The sequence below is a fragment of the Neofelis nebulosa genome, chromosome 7 (genome assembly GCF_028018385.1).
Source record: "Neofelis nebulosa isolate mNeoNeb1 chromosome 7, mNeoNeb1.pri, whole genome shotgun sequence".
Lineage (NCBI taxonomy): Eukaryota > Metazoa > Chordata > Mammalia > Carnivora > Felidae > Neofelis > Neofelis nebulosa.
Genome location: NC_080788.1, coordinates 15,988,379 through 16,008,622, shown reverse-complemented (window position 1 = coordinate 16,008,622; position 20,244 = coordinate 15,988,379).

Below are 20,244 nucleotides of genomic sequence, written 5' to 3'. Positions count from 1 at the left end.
GGTAGAGATAAGTCTGGTTTTGCAAGAAACTGCGAACCTGTCTTCCAAAGTGGCTGTGCCGTTTTGCAGCCCGCCAGCCACGAATGAACATTCCTGTCACTTCACATCTTTGCCAGCATTTGGGGCTGTCAGGGTTCCAAGTTTTGACCATTTCTAATAGGTGTGTTAGTCGTGTGTCGCTGTCGTTTTGCACTGAATTTCTCTGACGATGCGTGACACGGAGCATTTTTTCCTATGCTTACTTGCCATCTGTGTATCTTCTCTGGAGAGGTGTCCATTAAGATCGTCAGATTATTTGTTTTCTCGTTGTTGAGAAAACAATGAGGATTGTTTGTATATTTTATTGTTTTGTATTTATTTTAGTTTAGAGATAGAGAGTGTGCAAGGAGGGGAGAGGGGCAGAGAGATAAAGAGTTTCTTAAGCAGGCTCCACACTCAGAACGGAACCTGACATGGGGTTCCATCCCATGACCCTGGGATCATGACCTGAGCTGAAATCAAGATTTGGCTGCTCAACTGACTGAGCCACCCAGGCGCCCCTTGTTTGGGTACTTTAAACAACAGTTCGTGATCAGACGTGTCTTTGGCAAATATTTTCTCCCAGTCTGTGACTTGTCTTCTCATTCTCTTGACATTGTCTTTGGAAGAGCAGAAGCGTTTTTTTGTTTTGTTTTTTGTTTTGCTGTGGTTTTTTTTTTTTTTTTTTTTTTTTTTTTTTTTTTTTTTTTTTTTTTAATGAAGTCCAGCTTGTCAAGTATTCCTTTCATGGATGGTGCCTTTGATGCTGTATCTAAAAAGTCATGGCCATATCCAAGGTCGTCTATGTTTTCTCCTGTGTTACCTTCATAGAGTTTTATAGCTTTACATTTTGCAACGAGGTCTATGATCGATGTTGAGTTACTTTATGTGAAGGGTCGCAATTATTACTTCACCCAATAGCTCCCTAAGGGCAAGATTGAGCGCAAAAATTCAGAGATTCAAGACTTCCTGAGATTCCCTTGAATCAGGGCACAGATTGCTCCTGTAACCACGTGTTTACTCATCCCATAGGCCTTTTGGGGAAAAGAAGTAGGTTCCACATAGACAAAGGTCAGCTTCTGAAAGATCAAGCAAACAAGTAGAGAAAATTGTCGAAGACCCTTGTCAGGCCTCCCCTTTGGGAAGCCTATCTGGAGCCTCGATCTGTCATCACCCATCACGTGCCTCTTCCATACTATCCCTGCATCTGGTCCACACTCTGTCACTACATCTCCTTCCTGCCTGCCGTGACCATCAGCTTCATGCTGCCCATTGCCTCTTCCACCTAATTCATAGAATCCCACCAGCTCCTGACAGCTAGAAGCAGTAAGGCATCCCCAGCGGCCAGCACTGGGCCCAGGTAGAAGGCTTTATGCCACTGCTGGAGGAGTGGACAAGTGAACTGAGAATCAGCAAATAGACTCTGGGTCTAGAGGTAGGCAATTCACGTGAGAAGGATGCTGTCGGTGGCCGTATGGAAGTTACAACTTAGACCAAACCTTATCACAAGTATTTAAAAGTAGAATACCATATGGGGCATCTGGGTGGCTCAGTTGATTCAGTGTCTGACTCTGGCTCAGGTCAGGATCTCACGGTTCGTGGGTTTGAACCCTGTGTTGAGCTCTGTGCAGACAGCGTGGAGCCTAGGACCCGCTTTGGATTCTGTGTCTTCTTAGCTCTCTGCCCCTCCCCTACTCGCACTCTGTCTCTCTCTCAAACATAAACATTAAAAAAAAATGGAGAATAGGGGCGCCTGGGTGGCTCAGTCAACTGAGCTTCTGACTTCGTGATCTCAGGTCGTGATCTCGCAGTTGGTGAGTTCAAGCCCCGTGTCGGGCTCTGTGCTGACAGCTTGGAGCCTGGAGCCTGCTTGGGGTTCTGTGTGTCCCTCTCTCTCTTCCCCTCCCTTGCTCAAACTCTGTGTCTCTCTGTCTCAAAATATAAATAAACATTAATTTTTTAAAAAAAAACAGATGTGATATACAGATACACAGGTTGACAGTTTACATTTAGGTCTACAATCTATTTTGAGTTATTTTATGTGAAGGATCACAATTATTATTTTACCCAATAGCTCCCTAAGGCAAAATTGATACAATAAAACTAAGAGATTTGGGACTCTATAGAATGATAATAGATAGATAGATAGATAGATAGACACACACATACACAAATGGAATATTACTCAGCCATAAAAAAGAATGAAGTCCTGATGTTCGCAACAACGTGGATGAATCTGGAGCCTATAGTGCTAAGTGAAATAAGTCAGTCCATGAAAGACGATTTCCATATGATTTCACCCATATGTGGAATTCAAGAAACAAAACAAACAAATGAAGAAAAAAGAGGCAATGAAAAACAGACTCTTAAATATTGAGAACAAACTGGTGATTGCCAGAGGGGAGGGAGGTGGGGGGATGGGTGAAACAGGTGAAGACGATTAAGAGTACGCTTACTGTGATGAGCACTGCATAATGTATGGGTGGAATGACGAATCCCTACATGGTACACCTGGAGTTAATACAACACGGTATGTTAATTATATTGGAATTAAAAAAAAAAGTTGTGGTAAGACATACATAACATAAAATTCAGCATTTCAATCATTTTGAAGGGTGCAGTTCAGTGCCTTTAACTAGATTGACACTGTGCATCAACACTATCCATCTCCGGATTTTCTTCCACGTTCGAAAACTGAAACTCCGCATCCACTAAACACTGACTCCTTATTCCCTCCTCCCACCTGTCCTTGGCCACCACCATCCTACTTTCCGACTCTGTGAATCTGATTAGTCTAAGTACCTCAGATGAATTGAATCGTACAGTGTTTGTCCTTGCGTGTCCAGCTTATTTGATCAAGCATAGCGTCTTCAAGGTTAATCTGTCGTAGCAGGTGTCAGGGAGGTAGCCAGTTTTTCATTTTAATTTTACTGCTTTCCCATTTTAAGGGAACTAACAAGAGGGGCGAGATAGATGGATCGGTCTTCCAAAATAATGGTTTCACGCCCTCTGACTTGCGCAATAATTTGAAAGTACTGGAGGAAAAGGTTGACTGGTGTGTCAGATACGCAGAGGACTTATCTCCTCATCCCCAATGCTTGAGAGACTTCAGTAGGTGCTGGGTGAACCACACACGTATAGCCGATATTGTTGTTGGCGGAAACGTCCGGGCTCACAGTAAGCAAAGCTGGGAGCCATAAGTAAGAAAAAGCAGAAACTGAAAAGTCATTGAGGGAGGGTAATTACCATGAGCAAAACCTGTGTCTAACACTGTGTCTGACACATCGTCATCCCATTTTCTCCTTACAACTACACTATGAAATCCATAGCGGCATTCCTGAGTCAAGGTTGAGAAACATGGGCTCAGAGATGCTACATAACCGCTCCAGGTCATGCTGTGACTTGCCTCATACTGAAGTAGGTGCTATTTTTATCTCATGACCGCAACGGAAGGAGCACTGACCTTGCTCTCTAGATGGTAATTAGAGGATTGTCCGAAAAACATGAACAAACTTTCAAATTGCACCATGGATCCATATACGATGACAAGCATTTCGAAGCAGCTTTTTCCTCATATTAAAACAAAACAAAAAGCTAAATACATCAGGAATTTTCTCTTTACTATGAACAGCATCCTTAATATTCTTGAGTTTATATATATATATTATATTTTTTTATATATAAACTAATCTATAATGCATATTATATGTTTTATATTAGCTAATATACTACATAATATATTGTAATTAATATTAGCACTACATATTATAACTATATTATGTATAGATATAATATTAATTATGATATATAAACTAATATATATTACATATAATATTATATTTTTTACTACATATACCATGTACACTATGTAGTCAAAGTATATACATATATGTCTATAAAATGTATACTACATAGCCAAAAATGTGTGTGTGTGTGTGTGTGTGTATATATATATATATATATATACATATATATGTATACACACTTTTCCCACTGCCTACATTACAGCTCTGTACATGGCAAAACATCAACAAAGACCGTGTGGTACTTGCTCCTATGAATTTCTTTTGACTACAACCTATTTATCTTCTTCAGAGTGCCATCTACCAAATAATAGATTGTAGATTCCCTGACAGCTTGCCTCATACATATAGTTATCTATTAAAACTCCCAGTTAATGGAAGGGGATAGAGACAGTTTTAAAATTGAGTTATAGACCAAAATAGGTAAACAACACAAGATGATGTTCAACATCACTAGCCATTGGGGAAATTCAAATTAAAGTCACCGTGAAATACCACCACAGCTCCATCAGAAGGACTAAAATTAAAAATAGTGGCAACGCCCAAAGCTGGTGATATATATATATATATATATATATATATATATATATATATATGAATGATTATATATATCATTTGTATATTCCTGGTAAACCTGCAGAGCCACTCTGGAAAACATTTGGCATTTTCTTATAAAACTACGCATGCAATTAATGCACGGCTCAGTAATTGTACTCCTGGTATTCACCCTCGAGAAGTAAAAACACACGTTGATATTAAACCAACATATACATGTTCATAGCAGTTTAGTTCATATTAGCTAAAAACTGGAAACAATCAGGTGTCCTTCTGTGGGTGAATGGTTAAACAAACGTGGTCCATCCACAGCATAAAATACTACTCAGCAGTGAAAAAGAAGATATCATAAATACATTCAACAACTGGATGACTCCCACAAGAAGGAGGCTGCATGAACAGAGCCCATCTGAAAAGGTTACATGGGATGTGTCTCCCTTTATATAACACTCTTGAAATGGCAAAATTATAGCCATGGAAACCAGGTTCGAGGTTTCAAAGGGTTGAGGAAGGGTTAACAAGCAGGAGAAAAGTGGGGATGGTTGTAAAAAGGCAACAGGAGGGATCTCTGTGGGGATGGAGAACACTCCGTATCATGACTCTGATGTTGGTACTTGACCTACACATGATATATGATATGATATGATATGATATATGATATGATATATGATACTATACAAATGGCAATGAATTAAATGCACAAGGCACACAAACATACACACTGTGAAACAGAGACACAGACTGGGTTGGGGGACAGATGAAATAAAAAAACATGGAAAGCTGAAAAATCAGGGTAACGATTGGTGGATTGTATCAGTATAAATTCTCTGGTTGTGACATTGTACTCAATTTTTGCAAGAGGTGACCATGGGATGTGGTGCGCAGGGTGCGGGCGGGGGGGGGGGGGAGACTAGCCAATGAGTATACATGATCACATTGTAAGTTTGATTCCTTATGACTACGGGTGAATCTATAATTATCTCAACATTTAAAGTTTCGTTGAAAAAAGAAAATTGAACAACCAAGTTGAACTCTTGTTTGTCTGGTTCTTGCAAATTTGCTACTCTTTCATTCTGCTCTTCCTGGGTGTGAAGGGTAATCACAGGCGATTGTGGCTAATGAAATGAGATGATGCTTAGCTCAGTGGCTTAGCACATAGTATATGTTCAATAAATGTCATTGATGATCGTTAAGAGAAACGTATTAATTCACAAACCTACGCTGCATCCCCAGAGCGGATGTGGTCTTTCGTCGTTTGGTTACTTAGTTCTGTTACTCAACGTAGGGCCTTCTGGATTGCCTGCAATTTGGAAATGGCTCCTTAGCTTGATTTCTATTGTGTTTTTGACACATGGCGGGAGATAGGGCGCAAACAGACCGACCTACCACACCAACTCAACACGGTGTTGTGGAGATTCTGTCTCAGCTAACTCTCCTCCTCTGAAGATGCTATTTGACATTTTTTTGGTAAGCAGGCAAGGTGGGGGGGGGGGGGGAGACACACGAGAAGGATGGAAACTCAGATTTCTCGGTATTGTATGCCTTATTTACGCTACATTTCACTCTTCCAGTGGCCTTGATTCATTTTTCAAAGCTACCTCCCCTGCTGAGACACTTCCGTGGCCAAGGAGAGGGAGAGGACCCTGGGCCAGAGGGGAGAGAACGCCCCGCTCAGGCAGCATGCTCCTCAGTGTTTGTGAGTCAACGCTACTGATACGCGAAGCCCACGCGTCCCTCTGTATCCAAATTTTGCTTGTGTGCTTTTTTGAAAGCACAAAATTAGAGTCATCTCCCTCCTTTTGAAACGGCCCACTTCCCGAGAAGAATGAGAGAGGGGAAGCGAATAGAAAAATCTTAATGAAGCAGGAGCGGAGCCAGACACAAGGTGCAAGCTTGCCATTGTGGCGGAAAATCTGCGCGCGCCCACGGAAAGGCCTCGCTGGCTGCCAAGGCTTCTTTCTCTCCGAGCAGACCTCGTTGGAGCGCAGGGCAGGAAACATTGGCACCAGGAAGGGTCTGCTTCCGCTTCCTCCTGCTCTCCTGGGGAACATTTTCCCCAAGGTTTGGGGACCAGGGCTACGTGCCATGTTGAAATGAAAGGCACCAGGCAGAGCTGACGTTTTTATCAACCCAAATTCCTACATGAATTCTTTGGGAAGATAAGAGCCAAATAAAGCCTCCAGTCACCTTCGAAATGGCACTTTCCATTACGCTGCTGGGGAACCAGTTGCGGAAAGCGGGTCCCGGATTTGCTAAGAAAGGGAAGATTGTTTTGGTATTTGCCCTGATCAAAAAAAAAAAAAAAAAAAGGGGGGGGGTGTTAGTGTGTGGAAAACGCACTCCCAACGTGGTCCTCCACCTTTATTCATCCGGCATCCACCTTGTGGGTGCTTTTTCTCCTCTGTTGGGCAAATTGCTAGAAGCAGAAGGTACGTGGGTGCCAGCCAGACTCAGCTCCTGTCCTCAAAAGGACCAGAACTCCTTGGAACTTAGGTAGAAGGTCCTAAAAACTGATGTATGCTAGGTCTGGGGACACCTAAATCCTTCCAAGTCAAGGAGGACGTCCCAGAGGAGCTGCCTTCTCAGTTTAGACCTGAAAGACGAGAAGTATGAAGCTAGAAAAGGTGGTGTAATCTAGAAAGATGGAGACGAGGGGGAAGAGAGGAGGAACACGCCAAGCCAAGCCCAAAGAGGAAATATCCTGGAGCCGTGCTTCTCAACCCAGGACCGGTTTACTCCGCAGAGGACATCTGGTGATCTCTGGGGACACGTTTGGTGCTCTCAGTGGGAGTGGGGGGGTGAGGCTTAGAAGGCAGAGGTGTTGCTGACTCCCCCACAGTGCACAGAACAGCCCTGTGATACGAATCACCCAACACAAATGTTAAGAGTGCCCAGGCTGAGAAACTCTGGCCAATGAGTCAGACTTTGGACAGGGTCTGTTCTCAGAACTCTGTTCTCAGTACCCATTTATTCTTGGGTTCTGAGAGCAATGGAGTCCCCTATGCCATTTCTGGGTATTGGGTTATTATTCTCACTCAGTCTTCAAAAGTTTTTTTTTTTTTTTAAGTGGTTGAAAGGAAGTAAAATGGAGAAGGGGGTACAACACACATATTGTACTGAAAATTTTGATTTTTTTTTAACGTTTATTTATTTTTGAGAGACAGAGACAGAGAACAAGTAGGAGTAGGGCAGAAGAGAGAGAGAGAGGGAGACACAGAATCGGAAGCAGGCTCGAGGCTCGGAGCGGTCCCCACAGAGCCCGATGTGGGGCTTGAACCCCCGAACCGTGAGATCATGACCTGAGCCTGTCGGAGGCTTAACCGACTGAGTCACCCAGGCGCCCCTGTAGTGAACATTTTAAAAGCCTTTGTTACAGCGATGTCTCCTCTCCATTGTTCTGCCCCAGTGTCTCCCGTGTCTTAAGCCAAGTGCTTTGCTTTCCATTTCTTCTACTCCAAGAAACATGAGCAAAAGGAAGACTGGATATACCACCCACATCTATCAACGGACATGTCACAGATTACCGAAGTAGATAAAAATAGGATTATCCAATAAGACAAGCAGGCCGAAAGCTCCTAAAATTTTGTTTGAATATTGAGATTATTTGGGTTATATCGTCTGCATTAAGACACTAATAACTAGCTCCTGGCTTATACCTCGGCTCTCATCAGTATTAACGTTAAGGATAAAAGTGTGTCATAGGATTCCAAGTCCACTAAGAAGGTTTCAACCAGCAGTGGAAAGTGGTGACATATCTGGTTCGGGCACTAAGATGTGACATAAAATCCCCCTTTCTCATTTCCTATCTTGACAATCCATACAACCCTTAAACAAAGGAGGTGAAATCACTTTTGGAAAATCTCCTTACAGAGTGTGAATATCTAATATCCCAGGCACATGGTCAGTTAATATATTCTGGCGTACATGAAGGAATTTGCCGAACACTGACAGCACTGGGTAACACTTAATTTAACTGTTGCATATTTATGAAATTAATGATATAACACTCACCATCCCTCCTAACTTTAACTCTGGATGATGGCATTTGATCCTGCGGGAACACACCAGTCATTAAGCCAGGAATGAAAGGCAAGAGTGATGTGAAATTTTGAGGGGGGTGACAAAGAGACCTGACTATGAGAGACCAAGTTGTGTATTAAATACAGGAGCTTAATGAGAACCAAGTAAAACAAGCATGTTGGTATTTCTCCCCCGTCGTGCCAGCCGAGGCTTCATTGTTTTACAGCAGTGACCCAGGCCCACTGTTATGACTGAGAGGTTATCAAATCCCAAATTCTGTAACTCTGAGTATGTGCTCCATTTCCAGATCTGTATATCTACCGTAGAATTCATGCCTCACCATCAATATCAGAGATACAAAATGCAGGTATGAAAGGAAGAAAGAAAGAAAGAAAGAAAGAAAGAAAGAAAGAAAGAAAGGAGGAGGGAGGGGAGGAAGGGAGGGAGGAAGGAAGGGAAGGAGAGAGGGAGGAAGAAGGGAAGGGAGGGAGGGAGTGTGGAAGGAGGGAAGGGAAGGAGGGAGGGAGGAAGGAGGGAAGGGAGGGAGGAGGGAAGGAAAAAAGACGGGGGGGGGGGGAGAAGGGAGGAAGGAAGGAAGACTCCTTTATAGCCTATCTGCAGTTTGTTAGCTAGAAAGGATTTTATTATACTATTATTAAAAATATTATAATTGGTTATGGATCGCAGTTGTTCACTGTGGATATTTGTAACCGTGTCATTAACAACTGTAGATAGGAAGTGACTGTGGCAGCTGATTAGAAATGGTAATGCCTTTTTCTCATTTTCGAAGTCCAAATCCGGTTTTCAGGGCAAGCCTGCTTCTTGACACTGGGAATGATCGGAAGGGTCTCCGCAGCACCTGGCTGGCTCAGTCCATAGAGCATGAAACTCTTCAAGGGTCTCTACATGCCACAAACGAGGTTCTGAATATTCTCCAGGCGGAACGCCAAAGAGAATCACACATCTGTCCAAAATCTTTTGGGCTTGGAGCACACATAAAATCAATCTTCCTGGCGCACCCAGGGGGCTCAGCCGGTTAAGTGTCCGACTATTGCTTTTGCCCCAGGACCTGATCTCACGATTCATGAGTTTGAGCCCCGGGTCGGGCTCCTCGCTCAAGTACAGAGGCTGCTTGGGATTCGATCTCTCTCCCCTCTCTCTGCCCCTTCCCCATTTTCTCTCTCCCCCCCTCCTCAAAATAAATAAATAAAACTTAAAAAAAAAGTTTAAAAAATCAATCTTCTTTTTATAGAGGCCATTGAATAAAAACTTCCTAAATATTTAAGAACTAATGGTAAGGGACGTATTTAGCAGTTCCAATCACAAAATATGCTTGTTAACCTGGATCAGCGGGAGCAAATCAAATTCATCTGATGGATAGGCCCTGAGCTCCCGGAAGGTGGGTTGGAGAGGCTATGGAGATCCAAGGAAACCAGAACAGGAAATGCAAAGGTATGAATGTCACATAATCGCCATCTCAGCTCTGAATCATTTCTAGTGACTGAACGGCCAAGTTCTGGAAAGGTTAGCTGAATTACAGTACCTGTGAATTTATCTACCCGTGACATAGAAAGAACTTCTATGTTTCCAGGCATAATGCATGAAATGCATAGATCTTATATAATACGTTGTATAAGATCTGCTATTCGTTTGCTTCATTTAGTTACATTTAATGTAAAAAGAACTTATTCTTTTAATGTATTTATTTATTTTTGAGAGAGAGAGAGAGAGAGAAGGAAAGCGAGGGGCAGGGAATCCCAAGCAGACTCCACACTGTCAGCACAGAGCCCGACACGGGGCTCGAACTCACCAACGGTGCGATCACGACCTGAGCCAAAATCAAGAGTCAGGATGCTTAACTGACTGAGCCACCCAGGCACCCCAAAAGAACTTATTTTGAATTTTAATGCAAAGCCCACATTGTGTTTTCCCAAACACGCCTCTCCAGTTGGGAATTTATGTGCTACCATGAGGCAAGATTTTAAGGGGACACTTCAGTTTTCATAGGCGGAGTATTACAGCAGATAATGAATACCAAAGAAACTTGCCTGGACCCTTCAAGATGTGACTAAAGCATACTCATAACAACCGTGGCTGCGGGAAAGAAAGGCAGCGCGGCGCTGACCCTTTGGAAATGCAGGCTTGAAGGTCTAAGTGAAGATTTCGGAGGAACACAGTAAAAGGAATGCACTGTGAGTGAGTATTTAGCTCCACGGAGCAGTCTTTGATCAAAAGGGACTTGGCAGAACAGTTTTCCTCCAACAAAATTTCCACTGAAGCCGGTGCCTCCGGCTTTCATTGTAGCTAACCGTGTCTGCCTTAGGAGAGCCGAATGAAGCAAGAGGGAGAAGGAGCCAGAAGGCAGGAAGAAGCAATTGTACGGCCCCATGTAATTCTGCCAACAAGAGCAATCTTTACCTTGACACCCATTACAATCCCGAGCCTCTCTCTGTGGCTTATTTTGGAAATTACATGTTACATTGTATAGACATAAACACTCATCTATCCATATGCATATCTTGCGTAACACTTCCATGTAAAATGTATTTTACCCTGATGGTGAAAGTGTCTGAATCTCAATTATTTGGTAAACTTAAAACTGTTTTTGTTTTGTTTTGTTTTGTTTTGTTTTGTTTTGTTTTGTTTTGTTTTTTTAAGGCTTGGACACACACACACACACACACACACACACACAAAGTAGCGCAGCTCATAATTTCGCGGCCAAATTAACAGCGGTGTTTAATATTTACATTGTTCATTAAATTGTAAAAAATAACAACAAGGATTACTAAGGATTCTGTAAAAACATGTTAAGTCATGTTAGCTTATGCCACTAGTAAAGGTCACCTGGGAGGGTGTGATGACCTTTCAGAACGTCTCTACCTGTATTTGTTGTTGTTGTTAAAGTTTTGCCTTTTAATTCCAGTGTAGGTAACAGTGATATATTAGTTCCAGGGGGACAATATAGTGATGCCACAGTTGTACACATTACTCAGTGCTGGTCACCCTAAGTGTACTCTCTATCCATCCGTGTGTGTGTGTATATATATATATATTTTATTTATATATTTATATATATTTATATATTTATATATGCTTATATATATGTTTATATATGCTTATATATATATATTTATATATGCTTATATATATATTTATATAGATTTATATATAGATTTATATATAGATTTATATATATTTATATAGAGATTTATAGAGAGATATATAGATTTATATAGAGATTTATATAGAGATATATAGATTTATATATATATTTATATATATTTATATATATTTATATATATTTATACATATTTATACGTATTTATACATATATAGATTTATATATAGATTTATATAGATTCATATATAGATTTATATATAGATTTATATATAGATTTTTATATATTTTATATATTTTTATATAGTTATATATTTATATATTTATACATATTTATACATATATATATTTATATATATTTATATATATTTATACATATATAGATTTATATAGATTTTTATATATATTTATATATATACATATTTATACATATATAGATTTTTATATATTTATAAATATTTTATATATATTTATATTTATATAGATTTATATGTATATTTATATATATTTATATATATTTTAATATATTTATACATATATAGATTTATATATATTTATAAGTATATATATTTATATATAAGCATATCTACTTATTTATATATTATACTTATATATATACTTATAAGTGCATCTATATATTTATATATATATATATATATATATATATATATATATATATATAAATGTTAGCTTTTAAAAGCTAACCCTTTTCCTTTAACTACCAATCCAGGTATGAACGGGACCCAGCCATCCTCGGCCTGGTGCAAGAACAATGTGGCAAATGATCAAGGTGGTGCCCGGCAGGCTGATGACTTTATACGCCGCGTCCCGGCTCGGTGACCCACAAATCTCCTTTGATATGCCAGGCAGCAGAGAGAGCTCGAAAGGATCAGGAGGCGAGGGCGGCCCCCCGCCCCCCTCGATGAAGCCATCATGTGACAAGCATCCTGAGCCGGCGGCGGGGCGCGCGGGGCTGATAGAGACGTCGGTCCGAGGCGCCCGAGCGACCCGCGCGGGGCCCAGCGGCCCGGGCGCCGCGACCGCAGAGGACGCGGCCGGCGCGCGCCGGGCGAGCCGGCAAGCAATCTTCGATAAATTAAAGAAATCTCCATGGAAATTAGCATGAAACATTTTCTAATCTGCCGCTTTTCACTGCCGACAAGGGTCACTGGTTGAGCGTCCCTCTTATTTTATTATTCCCCAGCCGCCGCCACCTCCCGGCTCCTTTCCACCCCTCCATTCCGCTCTGGGTTTTCAGCCCGTCCCTATTGTCGCCGTCCTCGGATTCTTAACCCTTTTGGACCATCTTCCCTGCGACGGGGTGTGATCCCTGCTGCTGCTCCCGCTGTTGTGACCGTCGCTGCCCGCGCGGCTGCTGAGGCCCCCACGACTGTTCTCCTGCTAGTCTTACCCCCAGCGGCAGCACCAGGGCAGGGGCAACCCCACCCCTGTCCCCTCTCCGCCAAGCAGTCACCACCTTGCACCAGCTTTATTCCCAAATGGGGCGGCCAGGGGGACAGAGGCCGCAGCTGCCTGCCCCTCCCCCTCCCCCAAACCGTGTCCGGAGAGTGTCTGGCTCTGGGTCGCTGTGCCTCTGGGTTGCTGTGACCCTCACCCCGGACGGCACCGGAGTGCGGGTGCAGGATGGTGGGGTGTGTGAGCCGTTCCCTTGGCAAGGTCGCTGGACCTGTCTTGCAGGATGGGGCTGTTCCACCCTCCTCCCCTGTGGAGAGCACTCTGGGATCTAAGGGGAATGACATTGGGCCCCAGGAGAGGCCCAGAAAACAAGTGGTATCCTCCAACAGTTTAAAAAAAAAAAGGATGTAAAATTTTAAGATGTGAAAATTACTCATTCAGCTCTCTTATTCGTCGAACCTCTCGAAATCCTTTGAGGATCAAGACTCAACTTTCAGAAAATAAACTTAGAAAAAGGGGCCAAAAAGTGCCCCACGTGATGCGTTCACATGTGTTAGATGCCTTCACACACTATCTTATTTAATCTCTACGACAACTGGGTTTTGGAGAGTTGTTGGCCGTCAGAGGTTCTGCTGTTTATCCATCTCTGCATTGTTTGTTCTTCGAATACTTTATGGCGCCGGGTAGAGGCCGCTTGTTACCATCAAATGCCTCTGGGCTCCGTGTCCCTCTGGGTTCCACTGCACTACGAACCATAGGCATCTCATTTAATCCTCTCGGAAACTCTGCAAGGTACATATCGCTCCCATTTTGTGGATGGGAAAACAACTGAGGAAGTAAAGTCACACCTTGATCGACGGTGGTCGTGAAACTTGCGGGGCCTGTCTGATCCCAGGGCATGTTCCGTCACCAAATATGTCCACCATGGGAAAGAGAAAAGGGAGGGCCACAGAGGAGAAGTGGTTTTTTCCAAAGACATCCGGGTAATACATGGCGGCCAAGATCGTGCCAGGTGGGTAAACCTCTGGGGCCTGGGCTGTCTCCACTGCAGAGCAGGGAGGCAACCAAGCTGTTGTTTGAAAGGTTGTCTTCCATGGGGCACCTGGGTGGCTCAGTCATTGAAGTGTCTGACTTTTGACTTCAGCTAAGGTCCTGCTCTCAAGGTTGGTGGGATCCAGCCAGGAGTCAGGCTCTGCCACGGGTGAGGTTGTGGAGTCTGCTTAAGATTCTCCCTCCCTGGGGCGCCTGGGTGGCTCAGTGGGTTAATCATCATCAGCCTCTTGATTTCAGCTGAGGTCATGATCTCAGGGTCATGAGATGGACCCCTGAGTCGGGCTGTGCACTGAGCATGGAGCCTGCTTGGGATTCTCTCTCTTCCTCTCTCTCTGCCCCTCCCCCCCCAAGATAAATAAATAAACTTTAAAAAAATTGTCCTCATCCAATTTCACCCTTCAGTTCGACACCCTGGAGGAGCATCTCCAGCCTTACTCATCTTCACTGTTAGGTGATGACGTCATATCTAGTCTTTGCCATTTTCGGGTATGTAGAAATTTAGAGATCTCTTTGAACCTTTTATAAAGTGATACCTCAAGATCATATTCCCAGACAGAGCAGGATGTGTTGAAACAATATCTCAAAAATATATCCTGTTGTGTTTTTTTTTTCCTACAGTATTGAGATAGTCAATGTTTGAATGATAACGGTTTCTAGAATAATTAGTATGTTTGCTTTCAGCTTGTGGAAATTTGATTTTTTTTTTTTTTTTGGTGCGGAGCATTAATTCAATGAGCTCTTATTTTGCATATAAATAAAACTTTATGAATAAAAGTATATTTCAGATGTATAAGGAAGTTCTTTATTTAAAATGTGAATTATTTTGTACCAAATGGGTATTGTGAATTGAAATGATTATGTCTTTAATCTCATTTTGGTATCCCCAATTTCGTGTGTGTGCACATACACTTATCTGTGATAAGGGGAGCTTGATAGCATAACCGACCGTGATAAGCAGGTAACAGGATAACAAGATATAGTAGAGGAAAGTCAGGGAGTTTGGAAGATATTTCCTGTCTATTGCAAATAAGGAATGAAATCGGATACTTCGCACTGTTGCTGATTGAGCCACGGTGTGGTTAAGGAATATCTACATCTTTTAGCTGCGGTCCAGAGTAAGGCTTCCCGCACTAATGATATTAAAGAGTCTGTGGCACATTGATATTTGTTCCACGGCTAAGAAGCTGCTCGAAAGTCCTAAAGCACATTTTGGGAACACTAATTCCTATTGATGCAAATGCCAACATTCTGAGTTTACCAGGGTGGTTCAATCTATATCCAAACATTCCTTTATCTGTGGCTGTTGCCAGCCTCGGCCAGGTAACTTTATTCCCAAACATCCCCTATGAACATTGGTCTCAGCTATTCCAAGGAAATGTATGGTGTGTGAAGGCAGGAGCTGTGCTAAGTATTCAATGCAATGGGACAACATAAAGAAAGCAAAGGCCAGAATGAAATGCATATGTATACATGACCAAAGCTAGCCTATAACTTGAAAAGTTATTTTATTTCACCTAAAGATTTAATGCAAGAATTTAAGTATACCTCTGTAGGTTTTAAAGCACATACTCAAAGATATGTCTAGATTTTAAACAACTCTTAGTCAGAGATGCTTAATTGCAGGTGACAATTGAAGGCACAATTCTCAATAGGTAAGAAATAGACAAAAATATCCTAGTGGATAAAACATGAGTATGAGGTGGGCTATTACGAATAAGATTGTTGAATGGATGTTGCATCCGTATCTCCTAAAGGACGCTGAGGACTGCTTGAAGTGCTCATTGTTCATTATCCCAATTCTACTACGTAACGCTTCTTGAGTTTTAGTCAAATCCCAGCCCACGCTTTTGCCTTAGAGAAGCTGAGTTTCACCTTCAAGGATAAGCTGCTTGCTCTGAGGATAATTTTTATTTCATTTCCAGATTGCTTAAAGATTGCACATTTGATCCAATTCTGGTTAATGAGAGGCTGGAAGTTGGGGACACATTCTTTCCTGTTCTTAAGAAGGAACGAGTTCCCAGAGGCAAGGGAAGCAAAAGCAAAAATGAACTATTGGGACCTTATCAAGATAAAAAGCTTCTGCACAGTGAAGGAAACAATCAGCAAAATTAAAAGGTAACTGACAGAATGGAAGAAGGTATTTGCAAATGACATATCAGATAAAGGGTAAGTATCCAAAATCTATAGAGAACTGATCAAACTCAACTCCCAAAAAACAGATAACCCAGTGAAGAAATGGGCAAAAAACATGAATAGACACTTCTCCAAAGAAGACATCCAGATGGCTACTGACACATGAGAAAATGCTCAACGTCACTCATCATCAGGGAAATACAAATCAAAACCACAATGAGATACCACCCCACACCTGTCATAATGGCTAAAATTAACAACTTAGGTAACAACAGATGTTGGCGAGGATGTGGAGAAAGAGGATCTCTTTTGCACCTTTGGTGGGAATGCAAACTGGTGTGGCCACTCTGGAAAACGGTATGGAGGTTCCTCAAAAAATTAAAAATAGAACTACCCTACGACCAAGCAATTGTGTTACTAGGTATTTATCCAAAGGATACAAAATTGTTGATTCGAAGGGCCACATGCACCCCTATGTTTATAGCAGCACTATCGACAATAGCCAAAGTATGGAAAAAGCCCAAGTGTCCATTGACTGACAAATGGATAAATAAGATGTGATATATATATATATATATATATATATATATATGTGTGTGTGTGTGTGTATATATATATATATATATATACACACATATATATAATGGGAGGGAACTTGAGGGGAACATGAGGGGAACCTCTGGTGTATTAATGTGGTGTATGAAAGAAACTTCATTGTTTGATCTTGGATGGCGGCTGCATGGGTGAAAATCCCTAGGTAGATACATAGATAGATACATGGATAGATAGATAGATAGATAGATAGATAGATAGATAAAGGAATAGTACTCAGCAATCAAAAAGACTGAAATCTTGCCATTTGCAACAACATGGATGGAACTAGGGAGTATTAGGCTAAGTGAAATAAATCAGTCAGAGAAAGACAAATATATGATTTCACTCACTGTGGAATTTAAGAAACAAAACAGATGAACATAGTGGAAGGGAAGGAAAAATAAAATAAGAACAGAAAGGGAGACAAACCATAAAAGACTTTTAAATGCAGAGAACAAACTGAGGGTTACTGGCAGGGGTTACTGGCAGGGTGTTGGATGGGGTGATGGGCGAAATGGGTAATGGGCTTTAGGGAGGGCACTTATTGGGATGAGCACTGGGTATTATATGTAAGTGAAGAGTCAGTAAATTCTATTCCTGAAATCACTATTACACTGTATGTTAACTAACTTGGATTTAAATAAAAATATGTAGAACCATTAAGGGAAAAAAAAAAAAGAAGAAGGAGCCCATTCATTTCTCGCCATCACTAAACGCGCACAAAAAATCATGAAGCCTGCTAACTCCCGTTGCAAGCCACCACAGTATCTAGATTCGGGGTGAAATTAAACTCAGGGTAGAACAAAGCAGAGAGAAGAGATGTGTCTGGCTCTAGCTAACCCTAAGTCTCTTCACCATGAACCACCTCTTAGGGGAGCTTCAACTTAGGTGAGTTTCAACCAATGTAAGTTGTCTTTCTGTTATGTGTAACTAAAAGCATCATAATTGATGCATGTTGAACTTTTCTAGGAAAAAATAACATTATGCTTTTATCATTCAGGAAACTGACGCACTCCTCTAGGACAGCATCCCTGTATTTTTTTTGGGGGGGGGGGTGGCATTCATATCTCTTTGGTTGACTTTTCATGTGCCAACACCTTTGTCAAACAATTTTCTGTTGAGATGATAGAAGGTTAATTTGTCTTTCTTCCTTTTTTAATTTTTTTAACATTTATTTATTTTGAGAGAGAACGAGGAAGCATGAGCAGGGGAGGGACAGAAAGAGAGGCAGAGACAGAATCCCAAGCAGACTCCACACTGTCAGTGTAGAGCCTGACACGGGGCTTGAACCCACAACTGCAAGATCATGATCTGAGCCAAACCAAGAGTTGGATCCTCAACAGACTGAGCCACCCAAGCTCCCCTGTCTTTCTTCTGACATGGTTGATAGAAGTTTTCTTTTTGTTTCTTTTTTGTACTTACTGACAGTTTGGACAAGTATCTTTCAGCTTTATAACTTGCCATCATGTAATTTTTAAGTAAATCTTTTTATTGAAGAGCAGGCTACATAAAAGTAAGCAAATCATAGGATGCAATTCAATGGCTTTTCACAAACGAAGGGCACCCATGCAGCCACCATCCAGATCAAAAAACGAAGCTTCATTGATAAACCAGAGGTTCCCCTCATGTTCCCAGCCAGTTACTAACATACTCCCCCCCGCCCAGTTGAAGATAACCAATATCCTAATGACTAACACCAGATTCATACTGCTGAGTTTTAAATTTTATATAAATGGAATTGTACTCAACGCACTCTTTTGCATACTATAAAATATATATTCTAATTTGTTTGGCTCCCATTAATTCAGTATTATGTTGGTGGTATTTTCTATAATAATTAATTTATTTCTAATGCTGTATAATATTCCATAGCATGAATATAGCACGACTCCTATTTTTTTAAGTTTTTTTTTTTAATTTGAGAGAGAGAGAGAGAGAGAGAGAGAGAGAGGAAGAAGCAGACAGAGAGGGAGACACAGAATCCGAAGCAGGCTCCAGGCTCTGAGCTGTCAGCACAGAGCCCAATGCGGGGCTCGAACTCACCAACCGCGAACAGAAGTCCGATGCTTAACCGACTGAGCTCCCCCAGGCGCCCCAGCCATGACTACTATTAATTTATTTTTTCTTACACTGTTTTGGTATCATGATTATGCTGGTCTTGTAAAATGAAAATTATTCCTCTTCTTGACTTTCTGTTCTTTGGAGGGGTTTGTGTTCAATGTTATTTCTTCCTTTAATGTTTGAAAAAATAAACACTGAAACCATCTGGTTCTAGAGTATTCTTTGGAGAAGAGCTTTCAATAATATATTTGATGTGTTCAATAAATATAGAAATAATCATTGCTTGGAACTCTTATATCAGAGTTGCAATGCGATGTTTTACTAGAAATTGGTCCATTTAATACAACTTTTCAAAATCTTTCGCATAAAGCTATTCATAATACCCTGTTATCACACTAGCATTTTTTCTCTTTTCTCTCCCCACATGCCTGATGTTAGCAATTTGTGCTTACTTTTTATTGTAGCAGTCTTTGGAAAAGTGAGCTTTTAACTTTGCTATTCTCTCTTTGGTGTATTTTTTTTAAATTTTGTGAATATAAACCTGCTGTTACTCATTGCCCTCGTTTTACTTTTTTGAAAGTTTAATTTGCACTTCTGTTTCTAAATTCTTCTGAAGATACTTAGGTCATTGATTTTTCAGCCATTTTCCTTTTCTAATATATGCTTTCAAGACTATCACTTCCCTGTACACACTGCTTATTTTGCATCCCATGTGTCATGAAAAGTTGCATTTTCATTGTCACTCAGCAGACAATATTTTCTAATATCCATTATGAGTTCTTTAGAAATGTATTGATAAATTGCAAGTATCAGAGCTTTTCTGTTTTCTGTTTCCATTGATCGTTACTGTAATTACACTGTGGTTAGAGAATATACTTTCTGTGATTTCAATCCTTAGAAATTTGTCACGACCATATGGCTCAGCATATGGTCTTAAGTTATTGAGTGCAGATTTCTATGTATGTAAATAAGGTCAAGTTTGATAATCATGTGATTGAAACCATCTATACTCTTACTACATTTTGTCTATTTCTTCTTTCAGGTGCTAAGCAGGGGGATTAAAATCACACACTAATGGTAAATTATCTGTTTCTCTTTTTGGTCTTATCAATCTCTCTTTCTCTTTCTATTAAGGCTATAGTTTTACGTGCATATACATTTAGAATTTTTATATCATCCTCTTAGATTGAACCACTCATCTTTATAAAACATTTTTGCCTTAAAGTCTACATTGTCTGCTATTCTAATTGCTATATTTGTATTCTTGTGTTTAGTTTTTATACAGCTTCGGTTTTCCATTTTAATTTCCTAAACTTTCTAATATATATATATATATATATATATATATATATATATATACATATATTACATCTTCTAAATATATGACATATAGCCATACACATCATCTATACTTTTATATCTATATGTATATATGTATATCTAATTTCCTACTTGTTTTATACAGTCTAA